At 52.6% G+C, this 23,119-nt stretch overlaps 15 non-coding genes across 15 annotated transcripts; 6 read left to right on the top strand and 9 right to left on the bottom strand.

The window, feature by feature from the left end:
* Nucleotides 1–1,040: 1,040 nt before the first annotated feature.
* On the top strand, nt 1,041–1,113 carry trnaa-ugc (transfer RNA alanine (anticodon UGC)). The gene has a single exon. It is a non-coding gene; the product is annotated as a tRNA-Ala (tRNA).
* Nucleotides 1,114–1,385: 272 nt separating this feature from the next.
* On the bottom strand, nt 1,386–1,458 carry trnam-cau (transfer RNA methionine (anticodon CAU)). The gene has a single exon. It is a non-coding gene; the product is annotated as a tRNA-Met (tRNA).
* A 2,105-nt stretch (nt 1,459–3,563) lies between these two features.
* On the top strand, nt 3,564–3,636 carry trnaa-agc (transfer RNA alanine (anticodon AGC)). Its single transcript has one exon. It is a non-coding gene; the product is annotated as a tRNA-Ala (tRNA).
* Nucleotides 3,637–3,917: 281 nt separating this feature from the next.
* On the bottom strand, nt 3,918–3,990 carry trnam-cau (transfer RNA methionine (anticodon CAU)). The gene has a single exon. It is a non-coding gene; the product is annotated as a tRNA-Met (tRNA).
* A 2,459-nt stretch (nt 3,991–6,449) lies between these two features.
* On the bottom strand, nt 6,450–6,522 carry trnam-cau (transfer RNA methionine (anticodon CAU)). Its single transcript has one exon. It is a non-coding gene; the product is annotated as a tRNA-Met (tRNA).
* Nucleotides 6,523–8,627: 2,105 nt separating this feature from the next.
* Nucleotides 8,628–8,700, top strand: trnaa-agc (transfer RNA alanine (anticodon AGC)). Its single transcript has one exon. It is a non-coding gene; the product is annotated as a tRNA-Ala (tRNA).
* Nucleotides 8,701–8,981: 281 nt separating this feature from the next.
* On the bottom strand, nt 8,982–9,054 carry trnam-cau (transfer RNA methionine (anticodon CAU)). The gene has a single exon. It is a non-coding gene; the product is annotated as a tRNA-Met (tRNA).
* Nucleotides 9,055–11,513: 2,459 nt separating this feature from the next.
* On the bottom strand, nt 11,514–11,586 carry trnam-cau (transfer RNA methionine (anticodon CAU)). The gene has a single exon. It is a non-coding gene; the product is annotated as a tRNA-Met (tRNA).
* A 2,459-nt stretch (nt 11,587–14,045) lies between these two features.
* Nucleotides 14,046–14,118, bottom strand: trnam-cau (transfer RNA methionine (anticodon CAU)). Its single transcript has one exon. It is a non-coding gene; the product is annotated as a tRNA-Met (tRNA).
* A 2,105-nt stretch (nt 14,119–16,223) lies between these two features.
* On the top strand, nt 16,224–16,296 carry trnaa-agc (transfer RNA alanine (anticodon AGC)). The gene has a single exon. It is a non-coding gene; the product is annotated as a tRNA-Ala (tRNA).
* A 281-nt stretch (nt 16,297–16,577) lies between these two features.
* On the bottom strand, nt 16,578–16,650 carry trnam-cau (transfer RNA methionine (anticodon CAU)). The gene has a single exon. It is a non-coding gene; the product is annotated as a tRNA-Met (tRNA).
* A 2,105-nt stretch (nt 16,651–18,755) lies between these two features.
* trnaa-agc (transfer RNA alanine (anticodon AGC)) lies at nt 18,756–18,828 on the top strand. Its single transcript has one exon. It is a non-coding gene; the product is annotated as a tRNA-Ala (tRNA).
* A 281-nt stretch (nt 18,829–19,109) lies between these two features.
* Nucleotides 19,110–19,182, bottom strand: trnam-cau (transfer RNA methionine (anticodon CAU)). Its single transcript has one exon. It is a non-coding gene; the product is annotated as a tRNA-Met (tRNA).
* A 2,105-nt stretch (nt 19,183–21,287) lies between these two features.
* On the top strand, nt 21,288–21,360 carry trnaa-agc (transfer RNA alanine (anticodon AGC)). The gene has a single exon. It is a non-coding gene; the product is annotated as a tRNA-Ala (tRNA).
* A 281-nt stretch (nt 21,361–21,641) lies between these two features.
* trnam-cau (transfer RNA methionine (anticodon CAU)) lies at nt 21,642–21,714 on the bottom strand. The gene has a single exon. It is a non-coding gene; the product is annotated as a tRNA-Met (tRNA).
* Nucleotides 21,715–23,119: the final 1,405 nt, after the last annotated feature.

Below are 23,119 nucleotides of genomic sequence, written 5' to 3'. Positions count from 1 at the left end.
GCCTCTTCCTCCGGAGGCGACCCTTCTTGCGCCCGTCCTCACCCTCGGAGGAGCTGCCTGTATCCTCCTCTTGGAGGTGTCTCTTCCCCCTTCGCTTGGTGGCTTTGGGGCCCTCGAGAGGTTTCCTTTTCCTGTTTTTAACGATAATCCACTGCTCTGCCTCCTTTGATCCCTCCTCTTCCATTTCCTCCGTCTGTCTTGCAGGAGCTTGGGTCGGCTGCTGCATCTCCCCGCTGTCTGCTGCCTGCTCCTCTACAACTTTCCCTTCCTTCTGGGTGCCTCCAGGCACCGTTCCTTTGCTGATTCGCGGTACCTCGTTAGACTTTGTCGGTCCGCGGCTCGTGTTGCCACCTCCGGCCATCTGTGCGTAGGTGGCGGCTCCTCGTCTTGGGCAGGCCTTGTACATGTGGCCCGCCTCCCCGCACAGGTTGCAGCTCTTTTCCTCCCGACAGTCCTTTGTCAAGTGACCCTCCTGTTTGCAGTTCCTGCAGATGGTCACTTTGCAATCCACCGCCACGTGTCCCGACTTCCCGCAGGTTCGGCACACTTTGGGCTGCCCTGCATATGTCAGGTAGCCTCTGCTCCCTCCGATTGCGAAGCTCGAGGGTGGGTGGAGGATGTTCCCACTGTCATCGGCCCTCAGAGTTACCTTGACCTGCCTCTTACTGGTCCAGATCCCAAAGAGCCCTCTGGAGGAACACAACATCCACGCAGTCAGTCAGCACTCACTTGAACGTGTCGCAAGTCTCCAATCAGTCAGACAGCGCTCTCGAGTGCTACCTCACACTTGTTGTGACTGCTGGCGCCGATCGGTTCGTTTGGATTCTGGAATCTCAGAGCGTCTCGCTGGCGATTCTTTCGGCGGCACCGTGTTTTCCAGAAGACTTCGCGCACGTGCTGCTGCTGCTGCTGCTCGGATGTGTCGATAGTCGCGTCGCGTTGTTCGGTTGAATACAGCGTGCAATCTCGAGAGGAAATCGCCTGCTGCTCTCAGCTCATCCTTCCGAAGCACCAAGGGGGCTAAGCAAGTGCACAGCGTAGGGGAATTAGCTCAAATGGTAGAGCGCTCGCTTTGCATGCGAGAGGTAGTGGGATCGATGCCCACATTCTCCACAGTGCTTTTCCTGGGGAGACGCAAGCAGTGTGACCCTCGCGTGAACCCTGCGTGTGGCTCCAGTCTTTGCTGCTGCACAGATAGCACGATGGTGAGTTTACAAAATGCTGTGCAGAAAAACAAGTTGAGCACGTGTCGCCCAGATGTTAAACCTTCCAGCGACGCGTTTGCTCTGGTGTGGTCAGTTCAAAGCAGGCGTGAAGCCGTCCAAAGCAAATATTATTGCCCGCGGAGAGAAAGAAAACGCGTAAGGTGACAAAGGCCACAGTCTTGCCTTCTCTGAGGATTAAACTCAGGACCTACAGATTATGAGACTGACGCGCTGCCTACTGCGCTAAGAAGGCCAGCCGACAGCCGAGGCTCATACCGCGTGCCCAAATAGGCCGGTTTTCAAGGTGCTGCGAGCCACAGAGCAACCCTCGTCAGAAAGCTGCAGCTCGAGTGAGGCCAGGATATCGGCTTTCAATCCACAATCACGCACCTCGCCCGTTACATGCTGGGCTCTGGCCCGTGCAGAGACACGGCCCACTCGCGGTGCCGCAGAGCCGTGGCGTCAGGAGCGCGGCAAAGCCCGGTATGTCTTGCGCTTGGCAGGCAACATTCGGCAAAGCCTTTCACTTCTTTGTCTCGATGGCTCCGCTACTGGAGAGCCACGTCACAGCGCACTAAGATCCTTTGCTCAGCACTCCATGCAGGCAAGAAGGGAGGTGCTTCCGTTTACCAAAGAGCCTAAGAAAATGAGGGTTTGCTTAAGGAAAAGAAGGAAGCACTTGTCAGGTATAGACAGGATAGATCGAGTGAATCCGTACAAGAGTGTAAAGACAGTAGGGAAATCAGGAGGGTAAAAAGGGGACCTGAGATAGCTTTGGCAGATAGAGTTAAGGAAAATCCAAAGGGTTTTTGCAAATACATTATAAGGACAAAAGGGTGACTAGGGAGAGAATAGGGCCCCTCGAGGATCAGCACAGCGGCCTTTGTGCCGAGCCGCAGGAGAGGCTGGGCCGATACTAAACGAGTATTTTGCATCAGTGTTTACTGTGGAAAAGGATAGAATGTAGGGAGAAGTATAGAATATAGGGAAATGGATGGTGACATCTTGAAAATTGTCCACATTGCAGAGGAGGAATGCTGGATGCCTTGAAGCGCGTACAAGTGGATCAATGCCCAGGACCTGATCAGGTCTGGGGGAAGCTAAGGAAGTGATTGCTGGGCCCCTTGCTGAGATATTTGTATGGTTGATATAAAATCATGAGGCGTATAGATCGGATAAATAGACAAAGTCTTTTCCCTGGGGTGCGGGAGACCAGCACTAGAGGGCAGAGGTTTAGGGTGAGAGGGAAAAGATATGAAAGAGAACTAAGGGGCACCTTTCTCACACCGAGGGTGGTACGTGTATGGAATGAGCTGCCAGAGGAAGTGGCGGAGGCGAGTGCAATTGCAATATTTAAAAGGCATCTGGGCGGCTATATGAATAGGAAGGGTTTGGAGGGATATGGCCCGCGTGCCGGCAGGTACGACTAGATTGGGATGGGATATCTGGTCGGAAAGGTCCGACCGAAGGGTCTCTTTCCGTGACGTACATCTCTATGACTCTATGACTCCTTTCAAGCAAAGTTTTCCCGCGAAGCGGCGCTCTAAACTGCTCGATGACAACTTACTATGTCAACGTCCGGACGAAGGAGTCTTCCATTCCTGTCGGAAAACTGCCTGTGGACTTCTCTTCGTTTCCTCTTCATGAAATCTGGCCTGCACGGGGTGTGCCACTTCCACAGTTGCACAAGTTGAACAGCAACGCATCCGAGCAGGTCAGCACTTAGGAAAGGCCCTACCGGTCAGACAGGGCTCGCGGGTGCTGCTTCAGACGAGTGGCGGTTGCTATTTGCATCTCGGCCTGCTTGGCGTGTATCTGAAAGCAGCACTTTGCGGAACCTGACCGCAGGGCTGCAGCTCACGAGGATGAAGGAGAAGCCCTCTTTTTTCGTCTGGTAACAGCCCCAAGTGTTCTCTTTCTCCAAAATACACCTTCTTCTTCTTCAGAGAAGTCTGCCTGTTGGTGTGCTGTGACGTCTGCAGTTGCAAACCACGAGCAGCAGGGAGCCCTCTGGAGGAACACAACATCCACGCAGTCAGTCAGCACTCACTTGAACGTGTCGCAAGTCTCCAATCAGTCAGACAGCGCTCTCGAGTGCTACCTCACACTTGTTGTGACTGCTGGCGCCGATCGGTTCGTTTGGATTCTGGAATCTCAGAGCGTCTCGCTGGCGATTCTTTCGGCGGCACTGTGTTTTCCAGAAGACTTCGCGCACGTGCTGCTGCTGCTGCTCGGATGTGTCGATAGTCGCGTCGCGTTGTTCGGTTGAATACAGCGTGCAATCTCGAGAGGAAATCGCCTGCTGCTCTCAGCTCATCGTTCCGAAGCACCATGGGGGCTAAGCAAGTGCACGTTGTAGGGGAATTAGCTCAAATGGTAGAGCGCTCGCTTAGCATGCGAGAGGTAGTGGGATCGATGCCCACATTCTCCACAGTGCTTTTCCTGGGGACACGCTTGAGACGCAAGCAGTGTGACCCTCGCGTGAACCCTGCGTGTGGCTCCAGTCTTTGCTGCTGCACAGATAGCACGATGGTGAGTTCCCAAAATGCTGTGCAGAAAAAAAAGTTGAGCACGTGTCGCCCAGATGTTAAACCTTCCAGCAACGCGTTTGCTCTGGTGTGGTCAGTTCAAATCAGGCGTGAAGCCGTCCAAAGCAAATATTATTGCCCGCGGAGAGAAAGAAAACACGTCCGGTGACAAAGGCCACAGTCTTGCCTTCTCTGAGGATTGAACTCAGGACCTTCAGATTATGAGACTGACGCGCTGCCTACTGCGCTAAGAAGGCCAGCCGACAGCCGAGGCTCATACCGCGTGCCCAAATAGGCCGGTTTTCAAGGTGCCGCGAGCCACAGAGCAACCCTCGTCAGAAAGCTGCAGCTCCAGTGAGGCCAGGATATCGGCTTTCAATCCACAATCACGCACGTCGCCCGTTACATGCTGGGCTCTGGCCCGTGCAGAGACACGGCCCACTCGCGGTACCGCAGAGCCGTGGCGTCAGGAGCTCGGCAAAGCCCGGTATGTCTTGCGCTTGGCAGGCAACATTCGGCAAAGCCTTTCACTTCTTTGTCTCGATGGCTCCGCTACTGGAGAGCCACGTCACAGCGCACTAAGATCCTTTGCTCAGCACTCCATGCAGGCAAGAAGGGAGGTGCTTCCGTTTACCAAAGAGCCTAAGAAAATGAGGGTTTGCTTAAGGAAAAGAAGGAAGCACTTGTCAGGTATAGACAGGATAGATCGAGTGAATCCGTACAAGAGTGTAAAGACAGTAGGGAAATCAGGAGGGTAAAAAGGGGACCTGAGATAGCTTTGGCAGATAGAGTTAAGGAAAATCCAAAGGGTTTTTGCAAATACATTATAAGGACAAAAGGGTGACTAGGGAGAGAATAGGGCCCCTCGAGGATCAGCACAGCGGCCTTTGTGCCGAGCCGCAGGAGAGGCTGGGCCGATACTAAACGAGTATTTTGCATCAGTGTTTACTGTGGAAAAGGATAGAATGTAGGGAGAAGTATAGAATATAGGGAAATGGATGGTGACATCTTGAAAATTGTCCACATTGCAGAGGAGGAATGCTGGATGCCTTGAAGCGCGTACAAGTGGATCAATGCCCAGGACCTGATCAGGTCTGGGGGAAGCTAAGGAAGTGATTGCTGGGCCCCTTGCTGAGATATTTGTATGGTTGATATAAAATCATGAGGCGTATAGATCGGATAAAGAGAGAAAGTCTTTTCCCTGGGGTGCGGGAGACCAGCACTAGAGGGCAGAGGTTTAGGGTGAGAGGGAAAAGATATGAAAGAGAACTAAGGGGCACCTTTTTCACACAGAGGGTGGTACGTGTATGGAATGAGCTGCCAGAGGAAGTGGCGGAGGCGAGTGCAATTGCAATATTTAAAAGGCATCTGGGTGGCTATATGAATAGGAAGGGTTTGGAGGGATATGGCCCGCGTGCCGGCAGGTACGACTAGATTGGGATGGGATATCTGGTCGGAAAGGTCCGACCGAAGGGTCTCTTTCCGTGACGTACATCTCTATGACTCTATGACTCCTTTCAAGCAAAGTTTTCCCGCGAAGCGGCGCTCTAAACTGCTCGATGACAACTTACTATGTCAACGTCCGGACGAAGGAGTCTTCCATTCCTGTCGGAAAACTGCCTGTGGACTTCTCTTCGTTTCCTCTTCATGAAATCTGGCCTGCACGGGGTGTGCCACTTCCACAGTTGCACAAGTTGAACAGCAACGCATCCGAGCAGGTCAGCACTTAGGAAAGGCCCTACCGGTCAGACAGGGCTCGCGGGTGCTGCTTCAGACGAGTGGCGGTTGCTCTTTGCATCTCGGCCTGCTTGGCGTGTATCTGAAAGCAGCACTTTGCGGAACCTGACCGCAGGGCTGCAGCTCACGAGGATGAAGGAGAAGCCCTCTTTTTTCGTCTGGTAACAGCCCCAAGTGTTCTCTTTCTCCAAAATACACCTTCTTCTTCTTCAGAGAAGTCTGCCTGTTGGTGTGCTGTGACGTCTGCAGTTGCAAACCACGAGCAGCAGGGAGCCCTCTGGAGGAACACAACATCCACGCAGTCAGTCAGCACTCACTTGAACGTGTCGCAAGTCTCCAATCAGTCAGACAGCGCTCTCGAGTGCTACCTCACACTTGTTGTGACTGCTGGCGCCGATCGGTTCGTTTGGATTCTGGAATCTCAGAGCGTCTCGCTGGCGATTCTTTCGGCGGCACTGTGTTTTCCAGAAGACTTCGCGCACGTGCTGCTGCTGCTGCTCGGATGTGTCGATGGTCGCGTCGCGTTGTTCGGTTGAATACAGCGTGCAATCTCGAGAGGAAATCGCCTGCTGCTCTCAGCTCATCGTTCCGAAGCACCATGGGGGCTAAGCAAGTGCACGTTGTAGGGGAATTAGCTCAAATGGTAGAACGCTCGCTTAGCATGCGAGAGGTAGTGGGATCGATGCCCACATTCTCCACAGTGCTTTTCCTGGGGACACGCTTGAGACGCAAGCAGTGTGACCCTCGCGTGAACCCTGCGTGTGGCTCCAGTCTTTGCTGCTGCACAGATAGCACGATGGTGAGTTCCCAAAATGCTGTGCAGAAAAAAAAGTTGAGCACGTGTCGCCCAGATGTTAAACCTTCCAGCAACGCGTTTGCTCTGGTGTGGTCAGTTCAAATCAGGCGTGAAGCCGTCCAAAGCAAATATTGTTGCCCGCGGAGAGAAAGAAAACACGTCCGGTGACAAAGGCCACAGTCTTGCCTTCTCTGAGGATTGAACTCAGGACCTTCAGATTATGAGACTGACGCGCTGCCTACTGCGCTAAGAAGGCCAGCCGACAGCCGAGGCTCATACCGCGTGCCCAAATAGGCCGGTTTTCAAGGTGCCGCGAGCCACAGAGCAACCCTCGTCAGAAAGCTGCAGCTCCAGTGAGGCCAGGATATCGGCTTTCAATCCACAATCACGCACGTCGCCCGTTACATGCTGGGCTCTGGCCCGTGCAGAGACACGGCCCACTCGCGGTACCGCAGAGCCGTGGCGTCAGGAGCTCGGCAAAGCCCGGTATGTCTTGCGCTTGGCAGGCAACATTCGGCAAAGCCTTTCACTTCTTTGTCTCGATGGCTCCGCTACTGGAGAGCCACGTCACAGCGCACTAAGATCCTTTGCTCAGCACTCCATGCAGGCAAGAAGGGAGGTGCTTCCGTTTACCAAAGAGCCTAAGAAAATGAGGGTTTGCTTAAGGAAAAGAAGGAAGCACTTGTCAGGTATAGACAGGATAGATCGAGTGAATCCGTACAAGAGTGTAAAGACAGTAGGGAAATCAGGAGGGTAAAAAGGGGACCTGAGATAGCTTTGGCAGATAGAGTTAAGGAAAATCCAAAGGGTTTTTGCAAATACATTATAAGGACAAAAGGGTGACTAGGGAGAGAATAGGGCCCCTCGAGGATCAGCACAGCGGCCTTTGTGCCGAGCCGCAGGAGAGGCTGGGCCGATACTAAACGAGTATTTTGCATCAGTGTTTACTGTGGAAAAGGATAGAATGTAGGGAGAAGTATAGAATATAGGGAAATGGATGGTGACATCTTGAAAATTGTCCACATTGCAGAGGAGGAATGCTGGATGCCTTGAAGCGCGTACAAGTGGATCAATGCCCAGGACCTGATCAGGTCTGGGGGAAGCTAAGGAAGTGATTGCTGGGCCCCTTGCTGAGATATTTGTATGGTTGATATAAAATCATGAGGCGTATAGATCGGATAAAGAGAGAAAGTCTTTTCCCTGGGGTGCGGGAGACCAGCACTAGAGGGCAGAGGTTTAGGGTGAGAGGGAAAAGATATGAAAGAGAACTAAGGGGCACCTTTTTCACACAGAGGGTGGTACGTGTATGGAATGAGCTGCCAGAGGAAGTGGCGGAGGCGAGTGCAATTGCAATATTTAAAAGGCATCTGGGTGGCTATATGAATAGGAAGGGTTTGGAGGGATATGGCCCGCGTGCCGGCAGGTACGACTAGATTGGGATGGGATATCTGGTCGGAAAGGTCCGACCGAAGGGTCTCTTTCCGTGACGTACATCTCTATGACTCTATGACTCCTTTCAAGCAAAGTTTTCCCGCGAAGCGGCGCTCTAAACTGCTCGATGACAACTTACTATGTCAACGTCCGGACGAAGGAGTCTTCCATTCCTGTCGGAAAACTGCCTGTGGACTTCTCTTCGTTTCCTCTTCATGAAATCTGGCCTGCACGGGGTGTGCCACTTCCACAGTTGCACAAGTTGAACAGCAACGCATCCGAGCAGGTCAGCACTTAGGAAAGGCCCTACCGGTCAGACAGGGCTCGCGGGTGCTGCTTCAGACGAGTGGCGGTTGCTCTTTGCATCTCGGCCTGCTTGGCGTGTATCTGAAAGCAGCACTTTGCGGAACCTGACCGCAGGGCTGCAGCTCACGAGGATGAAGGAGAAGCCCTCTTTTTTCGTCTGGTAACAGCCCCAAGTGTTCTCTTTCTCCAAAATACACCTTCTTCTTCTTCAGAGAAGTCTGCCTGTTGGTGTGCTGTGACGTCTGCAGTTGCAAACCACGAGCAGCAGGGAGCCCTCTGGAGGAACACAACATCCACGCAGTCAGTCAGCACTCACTTGAACGTGTCGCAAGTCTCCAATCAGTCAGACAGCGCTCTCGAGTGCTACCTCACACTTGTTGTGACTGCTGGCGCCGATCGGTTCGTTTGGATTCTGGAATCTCAGAGCGTCTCGCTGGCGATTCTTTCGGCGGCACTGTGTTTTCCAGAAGACTTCGCGCACGTGCTGCTGCTGCTGCTCGGATGTGTCGATAGTCGCGTCGCGTTGTTCGGTTGAATACAGCGTGCAATCTCGAGAGGAAATCGCCTGCTGCTCTCAGCTCATCGTTCCGAAGCACCATGGGGGCTAAGCAAGTGCACGTTGTAGGGGAATTAGCTCAAATGGTAGAGCGCTCGCTTAGCATGCGAGAGGTAGTGGGATCGATGCCCACATTCTCCACAGTGCTTTTCCTGGGGACACGCTTGAGACGCAAGCAGTGTGACCCTCGCGTGAACCCTGCGTGTGGCTCCAGTCTTTGCTGCTGCACAGATAGCACGATGGTGAGTTCCCAAAATGCTGTGCAGAAAAAAAAGTTGAGCACGTGTCGCCCAGATGTTAAACCTTCCAGCAACGCGTTTGCTCTGGTGTGGTCAGTTCAAATCAGGCGTGAAGCCGTCCAAAGCAAATATTATTGCCCGCGGAGAGAAAGAAAACACGTCCGGTGACAAAGGCCACAGTCTTGCTTTCTCTGAGGATTGAACTCAGGACCTTCAGATTATGAGACTGACGCGCTGCCTACTGCGCTAAGAAGGCCAGCCGACAGCCGAGGCTCATACCGCGTGCCCAAATAGGCCGGTTTTCAAGGTGCCGCGAGCCACAGAGCAACCCTCGTCAGAAAGCTGCAGCTCCAGTGAGGCCAGGATATCGGCTTTCAATCCACAATCACGCACGTCGCCCGTTACATGCTGGGCTCTGGCCCGTGCAGAGACACGGCCCACTCGCGGTACCGCAGAGCCGTGGCGTCAGGAGCTCGGCAAAGCCCGGTATGTCTTGCGCTTGGCAGGCAACATTCGGCAAAGCCTTTCACTTCTTTGTCTCGATGGCTCCGCTACTGGAGAGCCACGTCACAGCGCACTAAGATCCTTTGCTCAGCACTCCATGCAGGCAAGAAGGGAGGTGCTTCCGTTTACCAAAGAGCCTAAGAAAATGAGGGTTTGCTTAAGGAAAAGAAGGAAGCACTTGTCAGGTATAGACAGGATAGATCGAGTGAATCCGTACAAGAGTGTAAAGACAGTAGGGAAATCAGGAGGGTAAAAAGGGGACCTGAGATAGCTTTGGCAGATAGAGTTAAGGAAAATCCAAAGGGTTTTTGCAAATACATTATAAGGACAAAAGGGTGACTAGGGAGAGAATAGGGCCCCTCGAGGATCAGCACAGCGGCCTTTGTGCCGAGCCGCAGGAGAGGCTGGGCCGATACTAAACGAGTATTTTGCATCAGTGTTTACTGTGGAAAAGGATAGAATGTAGGGAGAAGTATAGAATATAGGGAAATGGATGGTGACATCTTGAAAATTGTCCACATTGCAGAGGAGGAATGCTGGATGCCTTGAAGCGCGTACAAGTGGATCAATGCCCAGGACCTGATCAGGTCTGGGGGAAGCTAAGGAAGTGATTGCTGGGCCCCTTGCTGAGATATTTGTATGGTTGATATAAAATCATGAGGCGTATAGATCGGATAAAGAGAGAAAGTCTTTTCCCTGGGGTGCGGGAGACCAGCACTAGAGGGCAGAGGTTTAGGGTGAGAGGGAAAAGATATGAAAGAGAACTAAGGGGCACCTTTTTCACACAGAGGGTGGTACGTGTATGGAATGAGCTGCCAGAGGAAGTGGCGGAGGCGAGTGCAATTGCAATATTTAAAAGGCATCTGGGTGGCTATATGAATAGGAAGGGTTTGGAGGGATATGGCCCGCGTGCCGGCAGGTACGACTAGATTGGGATGGGATATCTGGTCGGAAAGGTCCGACCGAAGGGTCTCTTTCCGTGACGTACATCTCTATGACTCTATGACTCCTTTCAAGCAAAGTTTTCCCGCGAAGCGGCGCTCTAAACTGCTCGATGACAACTTACTATGTCAACGTCCGGACGAAGGAGTCTTCCATTCCTGTCGGAAAACTGCCTGTGGACTTCTCTTCGTTTCCTCTTCATGAAATCTGGCCTGCACGGGGTGTGCCACTTCCACAGTTGCACAAGTTGAACAGCAACGCATCCGAGCAGGTCAGCACTTAGGAAAGGCCCTACCGGTCAGACAGGGCTCGCGGGTGCTGCTTCAGACGAGTGGCGGTTGCTCTTTGCATCTCGGCCTGCTTGGCGTGTATCTGAAAGCAGCACTTTGCGGAACCTGACCGCAGGGCTGCAGCTCACGAGGATGAAGGAGAAGCCCTCTTTTTTCGTCTGGTAACAGCCCCAAGTGTTCTCTTTCTCCAAAATACACCTTCTTCTTCTTCAGAGAAGTCTGCCTGTTGGTGTGCTGTGACGTCTGCAGTTGCAAACCACGAGCAGCAGGGAGCCCTCTGGAGGAACACAACATCCACGCAGTCAGTCAGCACTCACTTGAACGTGTCGCAAGTCTCCAATCAGTCAGACAGCGCTCTCGAGTGCTACCTCACACTTGTTGTGACTGCTGGCGCCGATCGGTTCGTTTGGATTCTGGAATCTCAGAGCGTCTCGCTGGCGATTCTTTCGGCGGCACTGTGTTTTCCAGAAGACTTCGCGCACGTGCTGCTGCTGCTGCTCGGATGTGTCGATGGTCGCGTCGCGTTGTTCGGTTGAATACAGCGTGCAATCTCGAGAGGAAATCGCCTGCTGCTCTCAGCTCATCGTTCCGAAGCACCATGGGGGCTAAGCAAGTGCACGTTGTAGGGGAATTAACTCAAATGGTAGAGCGCTCGCTTAGCATGCGAGAGGTAGTGGGATCGATGCCCACATTCTCCACAGTGCTTTTCCTGGGGACACGCTTGAGACGCAAGCAGTGTGACCCTCGCGTGAACCCTGCGTGTGGCTCCAGTCTTTGCTGCTGCACAGATAGCACGATGGTGAGTTCCCAAAATGCTGTGCAGAAAAAAAAGTTGAGCACGTGTCGCCCAGATGTTAAACCTTCCAGCAACGCGTTTGCTCTGGTGTGGTCAGTTCAAATCAGGCGTGAAGCCGTCCAAAGCAATTATTATTGCCCGCGGAGAGAAAGAAAACACGTCCGGTGACAAAGGCCACAGTCTTGCCTTCTCTGAGGATTGAACTCAGGACCTTCAGATTATGAGACTGACGCGCTGCCTACTGCGCTAAGAAGGCCAGCCGACAGCCGAGGCTCATACCGCGTGCCCAAATAGGCCGGTTTTCAAGGTGCCGCGAGCCACAGAGCAACCCTCGTCAGAAAGCTGCAGCTCCAGTGAGGCCAGGATATCGGCTTTCAATCCACAATCACGCACGTCGCCCGTTACATGCTGGGCTCTGGCCCGTGCAGAGACACGGCCCACTCGCGGTACCGCAGAGCCGTGGCGTCAGGAGCTCGGCAAAGCCTGGTATGTCTTGCGCTTGGCAGGCAACATTCGGCAAAGCCTTTCACTTCTTTGTCTCGATGGCTCCGCTACTGGAGAGCCACGTCACAGCGCACTAAGATCCTTTGCTCAGCACTCCATGCAGGCAAGAAGGGAGGTGCTTCCGTTTACCAAAGAGCCTAAGAAAATGAGGGTTTGCTTAAGGAAAAGAAGGAAGCACTTGTCAGGTATAGACAGGATAGATCGAGTGAATCCGTACAAGAGTGTAAAGACAGTAGGGAAATCAGGAGGGTAAAAAGGGGACCTGAGATAGCTTTGGCAGATAGAGTTAAGGAAAATCCAAAGGGTTTTTGCAAATACATTATAAGGACAAAAGGGTGACTAGGGAGAGAATAGGGCCCCTCGAGGATCAGCACAGCGGCCTTTGTGCCGAGCCGCAGGAGAGGCTGGGCCGATACTAAACGAGTATTTTGCATCAGTGTTTACTGTGGAAAAGGATAGAATGTAGGGAGAAGTATAGAATATAGGGAAATGGATGGTGACATCTTGAAAATTGTCCACATTGCAGAGGAGGAATGCTGGATGCCTTGAAGCGCGTACAAGTGGATCAATGCCCAGGACCTGATCAGGTCTGGGGGAAGCTAAGGAAGTGATTGCTGGGCCCCTTGCTGAGATATTTGTATGGTTGATATAAAATCATGAGGCGTATAGATCGGATAAAGAGAGAAAGTCTTTTCCCTGGGGTGCGGGAGACCAGCACTAGAGGGCAGAGGTTTAGGGTGAGAGGGAAAAGATATGAAAGAGAACTAAGGGGCACCTTTTTCACACAGAGGGTGGTACGTGTATGGAATGAGCTGCCAGAGGAAGTGGCGGAGGCGAGTGCAATTGCAATATTTAAAAGGCATCTGGGTGGCTATATGAATAGGAAGGGTTTGGAGGGATATGGCCCGCGTGCCGGCAGGTACGACTAGATTGGGATGGGATATCTGGTCGGAAAGGTCCGACCGAAGGGTCTCTTTCCGTGACGTACATCTCTATGACTCTATGACTCCTTTCAAGCAAAGTTTTCCCGCGAAGCGGCGCTCTAAACTGCTCGATGACAACTTACTATGTCAACGTCCGGACGAAGGAGTCTTCCATTCCTGTCGGAAAACTGCCTGTGGACTTCTCTTCGTTTCCTCTTCATGAAATCTGGCCTGCACGGGGTGTGCCACTTCCACAGTTGCACAAGTTGAACAGCAACGCATCCGAGCAGGTCAGCACTTAGGAAAGGCCCTACCGGTCAGACAGGGCTCGCGGGTGCTGCTTCAGACGAGTGGCGGTTGCTCTTTGCATCTCGGCCTGCTTGGCGTGTATCTGAAAGCAGCACTTTGCGGAACCTGACCGCAGGGCTGCAGCTCACGAGGATGAAGGAGAAGCCCTCTTTTTTCGTCTGGTAACAGCCCCAAGTGTTCTCTTTCTCCAAAATACACCTTCTTCTTCTTCAGAGAAGTCTGCCTGTTGGTGTGCTGTGACGTCTGCAGTTGCAAACCACGAGCAGCAGGGAGCCCTCTGGAGGAACACAACATCCACGCAGTCAGTCAGCACTCACTTGAACGTGTCGCAAGTCTCCAATCAGTCAGACAGCGCTCTCGAGTGCTACCTCACACTTGTTGTGACTGCTGGCGCCGATCGGTTCGTTTGGATTCTGGAATCTCAGAGCGTCTCGCTGGCGATTCTTTCGGCGGCACTGTGTTTTCCAGAAGACTTCGCGCACGTGCTGCTGCTGCTGCTCGGATGTGTCGATGGTCGCGTCGCGTTGTTCGGTTGAATACAGCGTGCAATCTCGAGAGGAAATCGCCTGCTGCTCTCAGCTCATCGTTCCGAAGCACCATGGGGGCTAAGCAAGTGCACGTTGTAGGGGAATTAACTCAAATGGTAGAGCGCTCGCTTAGCATGCGAGAGGTAGTGGGATCGATGCCCACATTCTCCACAGTGCTTTTCCTGGGGACACGCTTGAGACGCAAGCAGTGTGACCCTCGCGTGAACCCTGCGTGTGGCTCCAGTCTTTGCTGCTGCACAGATAGCACGATGGTGAGTTCCCAAAATGCTGTGCAGAAAAAAAAGTTGAGCACGTGTCGCCCAGATGTTAAACCTTCCAGCAACGCGTTTGCTCTGGTGTGGTCAGTTCAAATCAGGCGTGAAGCCGTCCAAAGCAAATATTATTGCCCGCGGAGAGAAAGAAAACACGTCCGGTGACAAAGGCCACAGTCTTGCCTTCTCTGAGGATTGAACTCAGGACCTTCAGATTATGAGACTGACGCGCTGCCTACTGCGCTAAGAAGGCCAGCCGACAGCCGAGGCTCATACCGCGTGCCCAAATAGGCCGGTTTTCAAGGTGCCGCGAGCCACAGAGCAACCCTCGTCAGAAAGCTGCAGCTCCAGTGAGGCCAGGATATCGGCTTTCAATCCACAATCACGCACGTCGCCCGTTACATGCTGGGCTCTGGCCCGTGCAGAGACACGGCCCACTCGCGGTACCGCAGAGCCGTGGCGTCAGGAGCTCGGCAAAGCCCGGTATGTCTTGCGCTTGGCAGGCAACATTCGGCAAAGCCTTTCACTTCTTTGTCTCGATGGCTCCGCTACTGGAGAGCCACGTCACAGCGCACTAAGATCCTTTGCTCAGCACTCCATGCAGGCAAGAAGGGAGGTGCTTCCGTTTACCAAAGAGCCTAAGAAAATGAGGGTTTGCTTAAGGAAAAGAAGGAAGCACTTGTCAGGTATAGACAGGATAGATCGAGTGAATCCGTACAAGAGTGTAAAGACAGTAGGGAAATCAGGAGGGTAAAAAGGGGACCTGAGATAGCTTTGGCAGATAGAGTTAAGGAAAATCCAAAGGGTTTTTGCAAATACATTATAAGGACAAAAGGGTGACTAGGGAGAGAATAGGGCCCCTCGAGGATCAGCACAGCGGCCTTTGTGCCGAGCCGCAGGAGAGGCTGGGCCGATACTAAACGAGTATTTTGCATCAGTGTTTACTGTGGAAAAGGATAGAATGTAGGGAGAAGTATAGAATATAGGGAAATGGATGGTGACATCTTGAAAATTGTCCACATTGCAGAGGAGGAATGCTGGATGCCTTGAAGCGCGTACAAGTGGATCAATGCCCAGGACCTGATCAGGTCTGGGGGAAGCTAAGGAAGTGATTGCTGGGCCCCTTGCTGAGATATTTGTATGGTTGATATAAAATCATGAGGCGTATAGATCGGATAAAGAGAGAAAGTCTTTTCCCTGGGGTGCGGGAGACCAGCACTAGAGGGCAGAGGTTTAGGGTGAGAGGGAAAAGATATGAAAGAGAACTAAGGGGCACCTTTTTCACACAGAGGGTGGTACGTGTATGGAATGAGCTGCCAGAGGAAGTGGCGGAGGCGAGTGCAATTGCAATATTTAAAAGGCATCTGGGTGGCTATATGAATAGGAAGGGTTTGGAGGGATATGGCCCGCGTGCCGGCAGGTACGACTAGATTGGGATGGGATATCTGGTCGGAAAGGTCCGACCGAAGGGTCTCTTTCCGTGACGTACATCTCTATGACTCTATGACTCCTTTCAAGCAAAGTTTTCCCGCGAAGCGGCGCTCTAAACTGCTCGATGACAACTTACTATGTCAACGTCCGGACGAAGGAGTCTTCCATTCCTGTCGGAAAACTGCCTGTGGACTTCTCTTCGTTTCCTCTTCATGAAATCTGGCCTGCACGGGGTGTGCCACTTCCACAGTTGCACAAGTTGAACAGCAACGCATCCGAGCAGGTCAGCACTTAGGAAAGGCCCTACCGGTCAGACAGGGCTCGCGGGTGCTGCTTCAGACGAGTGGCGGTTGCTCTTTGCATCTCGGCCTGCTTGGCGTGTATCTGAAAGCAGCACTTTGCGGAACCTGACCGCAGGGCTGCAGCTCACGAGGATGAAGGAGAAGCCCTCTTTTTTCGTCTGGTAACAGCCCCAAGTGTTCTCTTTCTCCAAAATACACCTTCTTCTTCTTCAGAGAAGTCTGCCTGTTGGTGTGCTGTGACGTCTGCAGTTGCAAACCACGAGCAGCAGGGAGCCCTCTGGAGGAACACAACATCCACGCAGTCAGTCAGCACTCACTTGAACGTGTCGCAAGTCTCCAATCAGTCAGACAGCGCTCTCGAGTGCTACCTCACACTTGTTGTGACTGCTGGCGCCGATCGGTTCGTTTGGATTCTGGAATCTCAGAGCGTCTCGCTGGCGATTCTTTCGGCGGCACTGTGTTTTCCAGAAGACTTCGCGCACGTGCTGCTGCTGCTGCTCGGATGTGTCGATAGTCGCGTCGCGTTGTTCGGTTGAATACAGCGTGCAATCTCGAGAGGAAATCGCCTGCTGCTCTCAGCTCATCGTTCCGAAGCACCATGGGGGCTAAGCAAGTGCACGTTGTAGGGGAATTAGCTCAAATGGTAGAGCGCTCGCTTAGCATGCGAGAGGTAGTGGGATCGATGCCCACATTCTCCACAGTGCTTTTCCTGGGGACACGCTTGAGACGCAAGCAGTGTGACCCTCGCGTGAACCCTGCGTGTGGCTCCAGTCTTTGCTGCTGCACAGATAGCACGATGGTGAGTTCCCAAAATGCTGTGCAGAAAAAAAAGTTGAGCACGTGTCGCCCAGATGTTAAACCTTCCAGCAACGCGTTTGCTCTGGTGTGGTCAGTTCAAATCAGGCGTGAAGCCGTCCAAAGCAAATATTATTGCCCGCGGAGAGAAAGAAAACACGTCCGGTGACAAAGGCCACAGTCTTGCCTTCTCTGAGGATTGAACTCAGGACCTTCAGATTATGAGACTGACGCGCTGCCTACTGCGCTAAGAAGGCCAGCCGACAGCCGAGGCTCATACCGCGTGCCCAAATAGGCCGGTTTTCAAGGTGCCGCGAGCCACAGAGCAACCCTCGTCAGAAAGCTGCAGCTCCAGTGAGGCCAGGATATCGGCTTTCAATCCACAATCACGCACGTCGCCCGTTACATGCTGGGCTCTGGCCCGTGCAGAGACACGGCCCACTCGCGGTACCGCAGAGCCGTGGCGTCAGGAGCTCGGCAAAGCCCGGTATGTCTTGCGCTTGGCAGGCAACATTCGGCAAAGCCTTTCACTTCTTTGTCTCGATGGCTCCGCTACTGGAGAGCCACGTCACAGCGCACTAAGATCCTTTGCTCAGCACTCCATGCAGGCAAGAAGGGAGGTGCTTCCGTTTACCAAAGAGCCTAAGAAAATGAGGGTTTGCTTAAGGAAAAGAAGGAAGCACTTGTCAGGTATAGACAGGATAGATCGAGTGAATCCGTACAAGAGTGTAAAGACAGTAGGGAAATCAGGAGGGTAAAAAGGGGACCTGAGATAGCTTTGGCAGATAGAGTTAAGGAAAATCCAAAGGGTTTTTGCAAATACATTATAAGGACAAAAGGGTGACTAGGGAGAGAATAGGGCCCCTCGAGGATCAGCACAGCGGCCTTTGTGCCGAGCCGCAGGAGAGGCTGGGCCGATACTAAACGAGTATTTTGCATCAGTGTTTACTGTGGAAAAGGATAGAATGTAGGGAGAAGTACAGAATATAGGGAAATGGATGGTGACATCTTGAAAATTGTCCACATTGCAGAGGAGGAATGCTGGATGCCTTGAAGCGCGTACAAGTGGATCAATGCCCAGGACCTGATCAGGTCTGGGGGAAGCTAAGGAAGTGATTGCTGGGCCCCTTGCTGAGATATTTGTATGGTTGATATAAAATCATGAGGCGTATAGATCGGATAAAGAGAGAAAGTCTTTTCCCTGGGGTGCGGGAGACCAGCACTAGAGGGCAGAGGTTTAGGGTGAGAGGGAAAAGATATGAAAGAGAACTAAGGGGCACCTTTTTCACACAGAGGGTGGTACGTGTATGGAATGAGCTGCCAGAGGAAGTGGCGGAGGCGAGTGCAATTGCAATATTTAAAAGGCATCTGGGTGGCTATATGAATAGGAAGGGTTTGGAGGGATATGGCCCGCGTGCCGGCAGGTACGACTAGATTGGGATGGGATATCTGGTCGGAAAGGTCCGACCGAAGGGTCTCTTTCCGTGACGTACATCTCTATGACTCTATGACTCCTTTCAAGCAAAGTTTTCCCGCGAAGCGGCGCTCTAAACTGCTCGATGACAACTTACTATGTCAACGTCCGGACGAAGGAGTCTTCCATTCCTGTCGGAAAACTGCCTGTGGACTTCTCTTCGTTTCCTCTTCATGAAATCTGGCCTGCACGGGGTGTGCCACTTCCACAGTTGCACAAGTTGAACAGCAACGCATCCGAGCAGGTCAGCACTTAGGAAAGGCCCTACCGGTCAGACAGGGCTCGCGGGTGCTGCTTCAGACGAGTGGCGGTTGCTCTTTGCATCTCGGCCTGCTTGGCGTGTATCTGAAAGCAGCACTTTGCGGAACCTGACCGCAGGGCTGCAGCTCACGAGGATGAAGGAGAAGCCCTCTTTTTTCGTCTGGTAACAGCCCCAAGTGTTCTCTTTCTCCAAAATACACCTTCTTCTTCTTCAGAGAAGTCTGCCTGTTGGTGTGCTGTGACGTCTGCAGTTGCAAACCACGAGCAGCAGGGAGCCCTCTGGAGGAACACAACATCCACGCAGTCAGTCAGCACTCACTTGAACGTGTCGCAAGTCTCCAATCAGTCAGACAGCGCTCTCGAGTGCTACCTCACACTTGTTGTGACTGCTGGCGCCGATCGGTTCGTTTGGATTCTGGAATCTCAGAGCGTCTCGCTGGCGATTCTTTCGGCGGCACTGTGTTTTCCAGAAGACTTCGCGCACGTGCTGCTGCTGCTGCTCGGATGTGTCGATAGTCGCGTCGCGTTGTTCGGTTGAATACAGCGTGCAATCTCGAGAGGAAATCGCCTGCTGCTCTCAGCTCATCGTTCCGAAGCACCATGGGGGCTAAGCAAGTGCACGTTGTAGGGGAATTAGCTCAAATGGTAGAGCGCTCGCTTAGCATGCGAGAGGTAGTGGGATCGATGCCCACATTCTCCACAGTGCTTTTCCTGGGGACACGCTTGAGACGCAAGCAGTGTGACCCTCGCGTGAACCCTGCGTGTGGCTCCAGTCTTTGCTGCTGCACAGATAGCACGATGGTGAGTTCCCAAAATGCTGTGCAGAAAAAAAAGTTGAGCACGTGTCGCCCAGATGTTAAACCTTCCAGCAACGCGTTTGCTCTGGTGTGGTCAGTTCAAATCAGGCGTGAAGCCGTCCAAAGCAAATATTATTGCCCGCGGAGAGAAAGAAAACACGTCCGGTGACAAAGGCCACAGTCTTGCCTTCTCTGAGGATTGAACTCAGGACCTTCAGATTATGAGACTGACGCGCTGCCTACTGCGCTAAGAAGGCCAGCCGACAGCCGAGGCTCATACCGCGTGCCCAAATAGGCCGGTTTTCAAGGTGCCGCGAGCCACAGAGCAACCCTCGTCAGAAAGCTGCAGCTCCAGTGAGGCCAGGATATCGGCTTTCAATCCACAATCACGCACGTCGCCCGTTACATGCTGGGCTCTGGCCCGTGCAGAGACACGGCCCACTCGCGGTACCGCAGAGCCGTGGCGTCAGGAGCTCGGCAAAGCCCGGTATGTCTTGCGCTTGGCAGGCAACATTCGGCAAAGCCTTTCACTTCTTTGTCTCGATGGCTCCGCTACTGGAGAGCCACGTCACAGCGCACTAAGATCCTTTGCTCAGCACTCCATGCAGGCAAGAAGGGAGGTGCTTCCGTTTACCAAAGAGCCTAAGAAAATGAGGGTTTGCTTAAGGAAAAGAAGGAAGCACTTGTCAGGTATAGACAGGATAGATCGAGTGAATCCGTACAAGAGTGTAAAGACAGTAGGGAAATCAGGAGGGTAAAAAGGGGACCTGAGATAGCTTTGGCAGATAGAGTTAAGGAAAATCCAAAGGGTTTTTGCAAATACATTATAAGGACAAAAGGGTGACTAGGGAGAGAATAGGGCCCCTCGAGGATCAGCACAGCGGCCTTTGTGCCGAGCCGCAGGAGAGGCTGGGCCGATACTAAACGAGTATTTTGCATCAGTGTTTACTGTGGAAAAGGATAGAATGTAGGGAGAAGTACAGAATATAGGGAAATGGATGGTGACATCTTGAAAATTGTCCACATTGCAGAGGAGGAATGCTGGATGCCTTGAAGCGCGTACAAGTGGATCAATGCCCAGGACCTGATCAGGTCTGGGGGAAGCTAAGGAAGTGATTGCTGGGCCCCTTGCTGAGATATTTGTATGGTTGATATAAAATCATGAGGCGTATAGATCGGATAAAGAGAGAAAGTCTTTTCCCTGGGGTGCGGGAGACCAGCACTAGAGGGCAGAGGTTTAGGGTGAGAGGGAAAAGATATGAAAGAGAACTAAGGGGCACCTTTTTCACACAGAGGGTGGTACGTGTATGGAATGAGCTGCCAGAGGAAGTGGCGGAGGCGAGTGCAATTGCAATATTTAAAAGGCATCTGGGTGGCTATATGAATAGGAAGGGTTTGGAGGGATATGGCCCGCGTGCCGGCAGGTACGACTAGATTGGGATGGGATATCTGGTCGGAAAGGTCCGACCGAAGGGTCTCTTTCCGTGACGTACATCTCTATGACTCTATGACTCCTTTCAAGCAAAGTTTTCCCGCGAAGCGGCGCTCTAAACTGCTCGATGACAACTTACTATGTCAACGTCCGGACGAAGGAGTCTTCCATTCCTGTCGGAAAACTGCCTGTGGACTTCTCTTCGTTTCCTCTTCATGAAATCTGGCCTGCACGGGGTGTGCCACTTCCACAGTTGCACAAGTTGAACAGCAACGCATCCGAGCAGGTCAGCACTTAGGAAAGGCCCTACCGGTCAGACAGGGCTCGCGGGTGCTGCTTCAGACGAGTGGCGGTTGCTCTTTGCATCTCGGCCTGCTTGGCGTGTATCTGAAAGCAGCACTTTGCGGAACCTGACCGCAGGGCTGCAGCTCACGAGGATGAAGGAGAAGCCCTCTTTTTTCGTCTGGTAACAGCCCCAAGTGTTCTCTTTCTCCAAAATACACCTTCTTCTTCTTCAGAGAAGTCTGCCTGTTGGTGTGCTGTGACGTCTGCAGTTGCAAACCACGAGCAGCAGGGAGCCCTCTGGAGGAACACAACATCCACGCAGTCAGTCAGCACTCACTTGAACGTGTCGCAAGTCTCCAATCAGTCAGACAGCGCTCTCGAGTGCTACCTCACACTTGTTGTGACTGCTGGCGCCGATCGGTTCGTTTGGATTCTGGAATCTCAGAGCGTCTCGCTGGCGATTCTTTCGGCGGCACTGTGTTTTCCAGAAGACTTCGCGCACGTGCTGCTGCTGCTGCTCGGATGTGTCGATAGTCGCGTCGCGTTGTTCGGTTGAATACAGCGTGCAATCTCGAGAGGAAATCGCCTGCTGCTCTCAGCTCATCGTTCCGAAGCACCATGGGGGCTAAGCAAGTGCACGTTGTAGGGGAATTAGCTCAAATGGTAGAGCGCTCGCTTAGCATGCGAGAGGTAGTGGGATCGATGCCCACATTCTCCACAGTGCTTTTCCTGGGGACACGCTTGAGACGCAAGCAGTGTGACCCTCGCGTGAACCCTGCGTGTGGCTCCAGTCTTTGCTGCTGCACAGATAGCACGATGGTGAGTTCCCAAAATGCTGTGCAGAAAAAAAAGTTGAGCACGTGTCGCCCAGATGTTAAACCTTCCAGCAACGCGTTTGCTCTGGTGTGGTCAGTTCAAATCAGGCGTGAAGCCGTCCAAAGCAAATATTATTGCCCGCGGAGAGAAAGAAAACACGTCCGGTGACAAAGGCCACAGTCTTGCCTTCTCTGAGGATTGAACTCAGGACCTTCAGATTATGAGACTGACGCGCTGCCTACTGCGCTAAGAAGGCCAGCCGACAGCCGAGGCTCATACCGCGTGCCCAAATAGGCCGGTTTTCAAGGTGCCGCGAGCCACAGAGCAACCCTCGTCAGAAAGCTGCAGCTCCAGTGAGGCCAGGATATCGGCTTTCAATCCACAATCACGCACGTCGCCCGTTACATGCTGGGCTCTGGCCCGTGCAGAGACACGGCCCACTCGCGGTACCGCAGAGCCGTGGCGTCAGGAGCTCGGCAAAGCCCGGTATGTCTTGCGCTTGGCAGGCAACATTCGGCAAAGCCTTTCACTTCTTTGTCTCGATGGCTCCGCTACTGGAGAGCCACGTCACAGCGCACTAAGATCCTTTGCTCAGCACTCCATGCAGGCAAGAAGGGAGGTGCTTCCGTTTACCAAAGAGCCTAAGAAAATGAGGGTTTGCTTAAGGAAAAGAAGGAAGCACTTGTCAGGTATAGACAGGATAGATCGAGTGAATCCGTACAAGAGTGTAAAGACAGTAGGGAAATCAGGAGGGTAAAAAGGGGACCTGAGATAGCTTTGGCAGATAGAGTTAAGGAAAATCCAAAGGGTTTTTGCAAATACATTATAAGGACAAAAGGGTGACTAGGGAGAGAATAGGGCCCCTCGAGGATCAGCACAGCGGCCTTTGTGCCGAGCCGCAGGAGAGGCTGGGCCGATACTAAACGAGTATTTTGCATCAGTGTTTACTGTGGAAAAGGATAGAATGTAGGGAGAAGTACAGAATATAGGGAAATGGATGGTGACATCTTGAAAATTGTCCACATTGCAGAGGAGGAATGCTGGATGCCTTGAAGCGCGTACAAGTGGATCAATGCCCAGGACCTGATCAGGTCTGGGGGAAGCTAAGGAAGTGATTGCTGGGCCCCTTGCTGAGATATTTGTATGGTTGATATAAAATCATGAGGCGTATAGATCGGATAAAGAGAGAAAGTCTTTTCCCTGGGGTGCGGGAGACCAGCACTAGAGGGCAGAGGTTTAGGGTGAGAGGGAAAAGATATGAAAGAGAACTAAGGGGCACCTTTTTCACACAGAGGGTGGTACGTGTATGGAATGAGCTGCCAGAGGAAGTGGCGGAGGCGAGTGCAATTGCAATATTTAAAAGGCATCTGGGTGGCTATATGAATAGGAAGGGTTTGGAGGGATATGGCCCGCGTGCCGGCAGGTACGACTAGATTGGGATGGGATATCTGGTCGGAAAGGTCCGACCGAAGGGTCTCTTTCCGTGACGTACATCTCTATGACTCTATGACTCCTTTCAAGCAAAGTTTTCCCGCGAAGCGGCGCTCTAAACTGCTCGATGACAACTTACTATGTCAACGTCCGGACGAAGGAGTCTTCCATTCCTGTCGGAAAACTGCCTGTGGACTTCTCTTCGTTTCCTCTTCATGAAATCTGGCCTG

The sequence above is a fragment of the Chiloscyllium punctatum genome, chromosome 5, assembly GCF_047496795.1.
Source record: "Chiloscyllium punctatum isolate Juve2018m chromosome 5, sChiPun1.3, whole genome shotgun sequence".
NCBI classification, from domain to species: domain Eukaryota; kingdom Metazoa; phylum Chordata; class Chondrichthyes; order Orectolobiformes; family Hemiscylliidae; genus Chiloscyllium; species Chiloscyllium punctatum.
Note: the sequence above shows the minus strand (reverse complement) of the source record. Positions and strands in the feature narration are given on the sequence as shown.